This window comes from Drosophila tropicalis, unplaced genomic scaffold (assembly GCF_018151085.1).
Source record: "Drosophila tropicalis isolate 14030-0801.00 unplaced genomic scaffold, ASM1815108v1 contig_615, whole genome shotgun sequence".
Taxonomy (NCBI): domain Eukaryota; kingdom Metazoa; phylum Arthropoda; class Insecta; order Diptera; family Drosophilidae; genus Drosophila; species Drosophila tropicalis.
Window position 1 is genome coordinate 2,201,617 of NW_027173095.1, and position 7,435 is coordinate 2,209,051.

Sequence of the window (7,435 nt, forward strand, 5' to 3'; positions counted from 1 at the left end):
GTTGCGCATGTCTTCCTTTGACTTGGTTTCTCAATGCTGCGATTTTCGTTTCTCGGTTTCCCAATCGCCTCTAATGTTAGGAAGCGCTGTTCCAAGAAGGATAAGAAGTCCTTTACTTCCTGCAGATCCCTTGTGTTGGAAAGAGATTGCTCACATTTGATCACATTTGGGTGATCAAACAGCTTTTCCAGTATGGCTGTTACTAGAACTCGTTTGTTATTAAAACGTTCCTGCAACACTGACCAAGCAGTGTTGTAATTGGCTTCTGTTAATTCCAGGTGCCGTATCAGTCTCTCTGCTTCTCCAGAAAGGTTTGATTTTAGGTACCACATTTTCTCTATCGTGGATACATTTGACTCATGAACCACCTTTTTATAGATGTCATGAAATTGTTGCCATTTCAGATAATCCCCATCAAATTTTGGAATGGGAATTTTGGGTAGTTGCAATGATTGTATCGATTGCAATACAGGTGGTGATTGTATTACTACATTTTCTGCTGGTGCCACACAGAATTTCAGCATTGTATTTTCTGCGGCCACAAACGTAGCTATATTATATCCGGCTTCGGCTGGATTTTCAGCTAGCCGATGAATCTCATAATGGATTTCTTCAATTTGCATCCATAATTTGTCGACTACCGATTTGTAAGTCATTTTTTCTTCAGGCACAATTTGTCTTAATGTCCTGGACAATGACTCCAGCAGAGCACTTTGCTTACGAACCAGTGGTTTGACCATGACTCGCTCTTCCTCTCTTTGGCGAGCTTGTCTCTCTAGCTTTATTTTTGCCAAATGGTCCTTCCAATCTTCCACTATATTAGATACAACCGTCTTCATTTTGCTGAAATAGTCCGTTATAAAGTAGTCATCTTCAATTGGCACGTTATTTAATTTGTCCATCAACTCCTGATGACCTTTCTCGAAGTTCTCCCACATGTATTCCAGGAGCTCAAGTTTCTCCTCTAAATAAGATGGCTTCGTTTTCCTGGCGACAGAATCTTTTTTGCTATTCCGAATCAAGGCCTGGATTGCCTCTCCTCGTTCTGTCTGCTGTTTATAAAAATCCTCCATGTTCTTTTATATTCTTATGTAATTGCTTGTCTGTACTAGTACTTGACCCGATGGGAGTTTATTTATTTTGTCAAAGACAGGGAACGCTCCGACTCGTTCCTAAAAATGGTCAAGTGTAGCACAAACAAGAATAAGAAATAAATCGAAGTTGCCTTTTGAATAGTGTTTTAACAATAGTTTTATTTTTATTTCCAATATACCTATTCTTTTACACTGATAACTGCCACGACAGTGAAACCAATTTTTGGAGTTTCTTTTCTTTGTTTAAAAAAAATTGCTGATCAATGCCAAATTCTATACTCGTGCGTACTACCTGGGTTACTGACCGAGTTAACTAGGTCAGATATTGCTGACGCCAGGGAATGCAACAGAGTTGAGTTGATCAAACTTTATTTTATACAAAAATAACTTTTTATGATTTGATTCAAAATGATTTATGATTTGGTCGCCTCGTTGACACAAATCGTTGTTAACTGATTTTTATAAGGTGATCGCCTAGTTGATCAACTTTTATTCAATGGGTATGCACTGCTACCCCGTTGCGGAAACCAACTCCTAGTTTTCCAGTAAATCTTTTTTATTCGCCAAGGTGGCTACGCAATGATTGCCAAGTTAATCAATTGCGATGTTTTTAGTCGGGACCCCAGATTGATGTGAGATGTTCATCAATTTGTGCCCTCGCTTAGGATTGTCGTGTCCAAAGCGTGCAAAGAAAGTAGTCGCCTAGTTGACCAGTTTCCTTTTTGTTGAGAGATTGGTCGCCTGAGTTGACCAAATGTTCTCGCTTGATGACGGTTTCACCAAGTCTGTTATTTTTTTAACTTGGAGCCGCCAATGTCGGGGTCACCAAAAAACACCAACACTTCTTCTTATTAATCTTCCTTCACTTTATAACCGTAGGCTTGTTTTTGGCATTCTCTTTCTCCATAAACTAGTCAACGGCGAAGTCATTTCTACCAATTTACTAGATACGCTGTATTTTTGTGTTCCCTCACGTCGGACCAGAAACTTTTTTCCTATTCACCTTAGTAGATGTCTGACTAACTACTCTCTTCACGAACCTCTTCGTGTTCTTTGCCAATCTTTTAACAACCTTTCTCACCTTATCTCTCCTCATCTTTCTGTCACTTCTCTTCGCGCTTTACTTTTTAATCATCTACAGCGAAACCAATGAAAATATTCTGGACTTGGATTGGCTGCAACTCATCCCTGGCCACATTGGCTGTGAATCGGGGCATAGCTGGCACCTTGTGCAAATAAAACACCTCCACCGGGCTGGGGATGTTTAGTTGTATATAAAGCTAAGCTACCTTCTTCATTTAATTACTATCTGTCTTTAGCTTAAGCTTTTTCGTCGTCTGCTGTGTTAGTTGACGTAAATAAATAAATAAATAAATAAAATAAATAAATTATTGGGGTGGTCTGTCATTTCTTTTAAGACGAGTTCTACTATTAGTTGGCATAAGGGAATTGGCAAGAACATTTGGGTGTGCATCCAGTTTCGCAGAATACTTTAGTTGTTGTCTACATATTTCAGATTTTACGCTAGGTATATTTAGATCATTTTGAATGTCGTCGTTCCGTATATACCACGGGGCCCCCGTGATTGATCTTAAAATCTTCAACTGCGCTCTTTGTATAATATCGACATTGCTGGTACTTGCATTTCCCCATAGTACGGCTCCGTAAGTCCAGATGGGTTTCAGTACGGAGTTGTATAGGAGGACTTTATACTCCAAACGTAGAGGGGACCGAGCATTGATGATCCAATGTAGGCTACTCGCTTTCAGTTTAAGCTGTGACTTTTTTGCTTCGATGTGCTTGCGCCAAGTTAGTCTTCTGTCTAGGTGGATGCCAAGGTAAGTGACATCCACGGCTTGAGGAACTGGTACGTTGTTTAGCATTAGAGCTGGACAGTTTGTTCTGTTAAGCGTAAATGTAACATGTTTGCATTTCTGCTCGTTGACCCGGATACGCCAGGTTGCTAGCCATTCATCTACCACCTTGAGGTGTTCCTCTAATTTTGCAGAGGCTTGTATTGGGCATTTGGATCTGCTGAGGATTGCCGTGTCATCGGCAAAAGTGGATGTTGTAAGTCCTAAACTCGTCGGTAAGTCTGCAGTGTACATCAGGTAGAGCAATGGGCCGAGTACACTGCCTTGCGGTACACCAGCTTTGATTTCAAAATCAGCCGAGACGGAGCCATTACATCTTACAGCGAATTTCCTATTGTAAAGGTAAGATTACATGATTTTGTGGGTGTACTGTGGGAGTTTTTGCCGGATTTTGAACATCAGACCCTCCAGCCAAACTCTATCGAAAGCCTGGGCAACGTCGAGAAAGACAGCCGCACAGTATTCTTTTAGTTCGAATGCTGTTCGTATTTCGGATGTTATGCGATTGACTTGTTCAATTGTCCCATGTTTTTCGCGGAATCCGAACTGGTGTGAAGGGATTGTGTTCTCCGATGCCAGAAATGAGTTTAGTCGGATCTGCAGGACCTTTTCAAAAAGCTTCGAAAGACATGGCAGCAAACTAATTGGCCTATAGGATGATGGCTGGGTTTTGTCCTTTCCCACTTTAGGAATCATGATGATAGTGGACCTTTTCTATGTTCTTGGGAAGTAGCCAATTCTTATTTTAGCGTTGCACAGTTTGCAGATGTATTGTATGGCAATGATAGGGAGTTCTAGGATCATTTTTGGTGTGATTAGGACATGGCCAGAGTCTTTTTCGGCTTTATGTGGTTTTTAATAACTGCAGTGATCTCGTCCGATTGGAGTTCCGAGTACTCACTATCCGTTAATGTGCTCGAAGGGGAAAGTACAGATGAGTTTGATGTTGGATTTGGCTGGAAAACCATTTTAAGATATGTGGCAAATACGGATGCCCTCTCTTCGTCACTGCGGGCCCATCCACCGGTTAGACTCCTTATCGGTGAAATTGTCTCTGTAGGAGCGCTTAAAGTTGGGTGGGCTTTCCACAGAGGATGTTTAGTGCTGGTTGGGCTGAGCTTTTCTATGTATTTTCTTTGAGCCCAGCTTTCCTCTTGTCTTAACGCCTTGGAGAGGTTGCGATTAGCATGCCTTAAGCGAAGTTTCGCTGCTGGTGAGCGAGTAATCTGCCATTCTCTTCTTAGACGTCGTTTTTCCGTTACTAATTGTTATATCCGCCGGTTCGTAGGCCTGTCAACAGGTTTAGTGTAAGAAGAGGCAGGTGGAGTAGATACTCTTGCTGCAGCTCCCATCATAGACTCAAGTGCAGAGACGCACATATCAATGTCCCCTTCTGCAGCCAGTTTCGGCGAACAGTCAATGTGGGCACTCATGTACATTTTAAATTTAAGCCAATTTGTTTTGTTGTTTGTAAGCCTATATGGGCGATCAAGTACTTGAGGTCTTGTTAATAGTGTGAATAGCACTGGAGAGTGATCGAAATTTAAATCTAACAGTGTATCCGCAGTGATCCGATTACGTGGAATCCTCTTGGTTACTGCGAAATCAATCAAGTCAGGCACTTTCCGTGGATCTGTGGGCCAATAAGTAGACCCACCCGGTGAGACGCAATCCTTCTTATTGAGAGGGTGATTTTTGGTCCAGCTGGGGGTTTGCGCCCGTTTAGGTGAGATTTAAGATCCTTGAAGACAGGACATCCTCGGTAGTTGGCCGTGTGGTTCCCTCCACAGTGACTGCATAGTCTTAGTGCGACATTATTTCTGTCCTTGGTGCAAATGCCATCTTTATGATGTTCGCCGCAGCCAACACACACTGACCTGAGATTGCAGTTGTTAGAGGTGTGGTTGTATTCCTGGCAGTTTTTACACTGCGGTGGTTGGTGTCCCTTATGGGGCTCCTCTACGGTGATTCTTCTGTGCAATAGGAGCTGAAGGTTGTAGATTGGGTGCACTTCATTTGGCTTCGACCGCCTTGCATCTGGTTGGAGCTCGATTTTAAAGAGCGGCTGTGCGACTTTGTTCCTGTTGATGATGTTGACAACGGATTTGACCGCACACCCTTTTTCGAGCAACGCGTCTGCTATTTCTTGAGTAGGGACCGATGGCTCAATCCCCTTCAACACAACCTGGAGCCGTTTACTGCTTTTTAGTTGGTAGGTATGGAAGTTGATGTTAGCATTACGGAGGTACTTTTCGATGATGCGGAAATTGGCCTTTTGTTTGGGTTTGGCATATAATTTCTTTAATGTTACCCCTATTGAGAGGGGTTACAACATAGTTGTTTGCCCCTACTGTTTCTACTAGCTTCGAAATCAGGGCGCTTCAGTTGGCTCCACTGATGTATAAAGGGGGTGGTCTAGCCGACTTAACTTTATCTACAGCGCCGGCTTGATCATCTTGCTGATCGGCAAGAATTTTAAAACGATTCCCGCTAAGGAGTGCTACTCGTTCAATTGGCGAATTGTCACTTTTTTTCGTTTGCGGGCTTAGCTTCCGCTTAGTTATTTTAATATATCTACCCATTCCAGTTTGGACAGAAGTCGTTGGGTTTACTATTGTGGCTGACTTTGGGCGACTTTCCGTTGACGGCTTGAGGTAGGTCAATACTTCGGCAGACGTTGCAGTAGTTGCTGTCAACGAGCTGACGGTGCTGGTCGGTGCAATCGGTGACCCAGTTATCGATATTGCTGGAGAAGCACACTGCTCTCTCCTCGGTAAGTTGCTGTTGATTGCTGAGTGGCTGGCACTTTCGGTGTTATTGCATTCAGTGGGGTCGGCGACACCACCGAAAAGTACGCGTTGGACCGAGAGTTGACGCTCACGTTGTTGTTGTACAATTAGTTCTTGTAGCTGTTGCTGGTTGGGATCGAGAGAGCTTGGGCCCGAATTGGTGAACATGGCTTTTGTAAAAATTACGCACTTTGTTGTTGCAACTTAGTATTTATTGCTATTAGAGCAATCTAGGCGTCTTTGAGACGCGGTCTTTTTTTTTTTACACTCAATTTTCGCGGAGTGCATTAAAAAACACGTCTGTACACGGCAGCAGTTAAATTAGTTGAATTCAGAAAATGAAAAAGAATTTCTTGGTGAAATGGAACTCTAATAAATAGGAATAAATGGCAGCTACCCTCAGAAATTTAAAAAATGGGCAGGTCATTCCGATCAAAAATGAGATTTGTCATGCAGCTAGATGGCCTGTCGGAAAAATTTAAGGCATGGATATTAGTAATATGAAAAATATATGTAGTATGGAATCCAATAGAAGCAAACAAAGTGAACCACTCGGCAGAACTAGAAAGATTGGAAGCCAGTCGCAGAAAAAACATCAAATTTATTTGCTAGGGTTAAACTTTCCTCTTGTTGCTGGCCATGCTTCTTTAACGTTAGTTATGTTACAAACGACAATATTAAGAATAATTTGTTTCACAGAAACTTTAAAATAAACATCGTGTTCATCTGAAGCGGCTTCACCAAATCAGATGCACTGAAAAAAATAATACAACTGTAATAATATTTAGTGACACGTGGAAATTCAATTTGCGGTTATTGCTATTCAATAATGTTATTATTAATATTTTAAGAAGTGATCGTTTTAGAATCCTTGAACTCATCCTCCTCGGATTAGACTGTTTTGGATTCTGTAGTAGGCAATTCCCCATAATTATTTTGTCATCCCTTTAAGAATTTTAGACATGTCACTGTGGTTTTTTTAAAGTTTTTTTTGGCATAAAGTCAATTTTTTTTTTTTTTTAGGTATTTTAAAATTTTGTTAATTTTTAAACATTCTAGTTAGACAAAAATATATTTAACTTTAACATTTGACGCAATAGTTTTCTGTTAGGGCGCTGTTAAAGTCAACTGTTTATATACCATATGTTTTGTAGGAAATTGGCGGCAAAAGTTTGGCAACTTTAATTGTTTGTTTTGGCGAAAGTTTACACAAAAGTGAAAACATTTAATATGGAAAACGGTTGTCCAGGTATTGAAACCTATAGTTTATTTATAATTGTATCGTTTTTATGTGTTTCTGTTTAGTTGTACCGTGTTTTGTAAATGTGTATTTTCAGAATGAACTTACCAAGCGTAGTTTTGTTTCGTGGATCAGTACTTTTGTATGGCAAAGCGTTGCAAAAGGTTTTATATGCAGAGTTATTAACAAATTTGTACAGATAAATATGAAACTAATCTTTTTTGTCCGAATCCACACGTTTTCGATCAAATTTAATTTTTCTAGTACAATATGAGTTTAGTCGTGCTAATCTGGTGGACATTTGGAGCAACAACAATCGCTCAGTCGACGCAGTACAACAACATATATTGGCAAATATTGCACAAAAACACTTAGATGAGGAGAACATAAGCTTAATAAATGAAAAAGTTAAAGGCTTTGTAAATTACATTCGTGAGC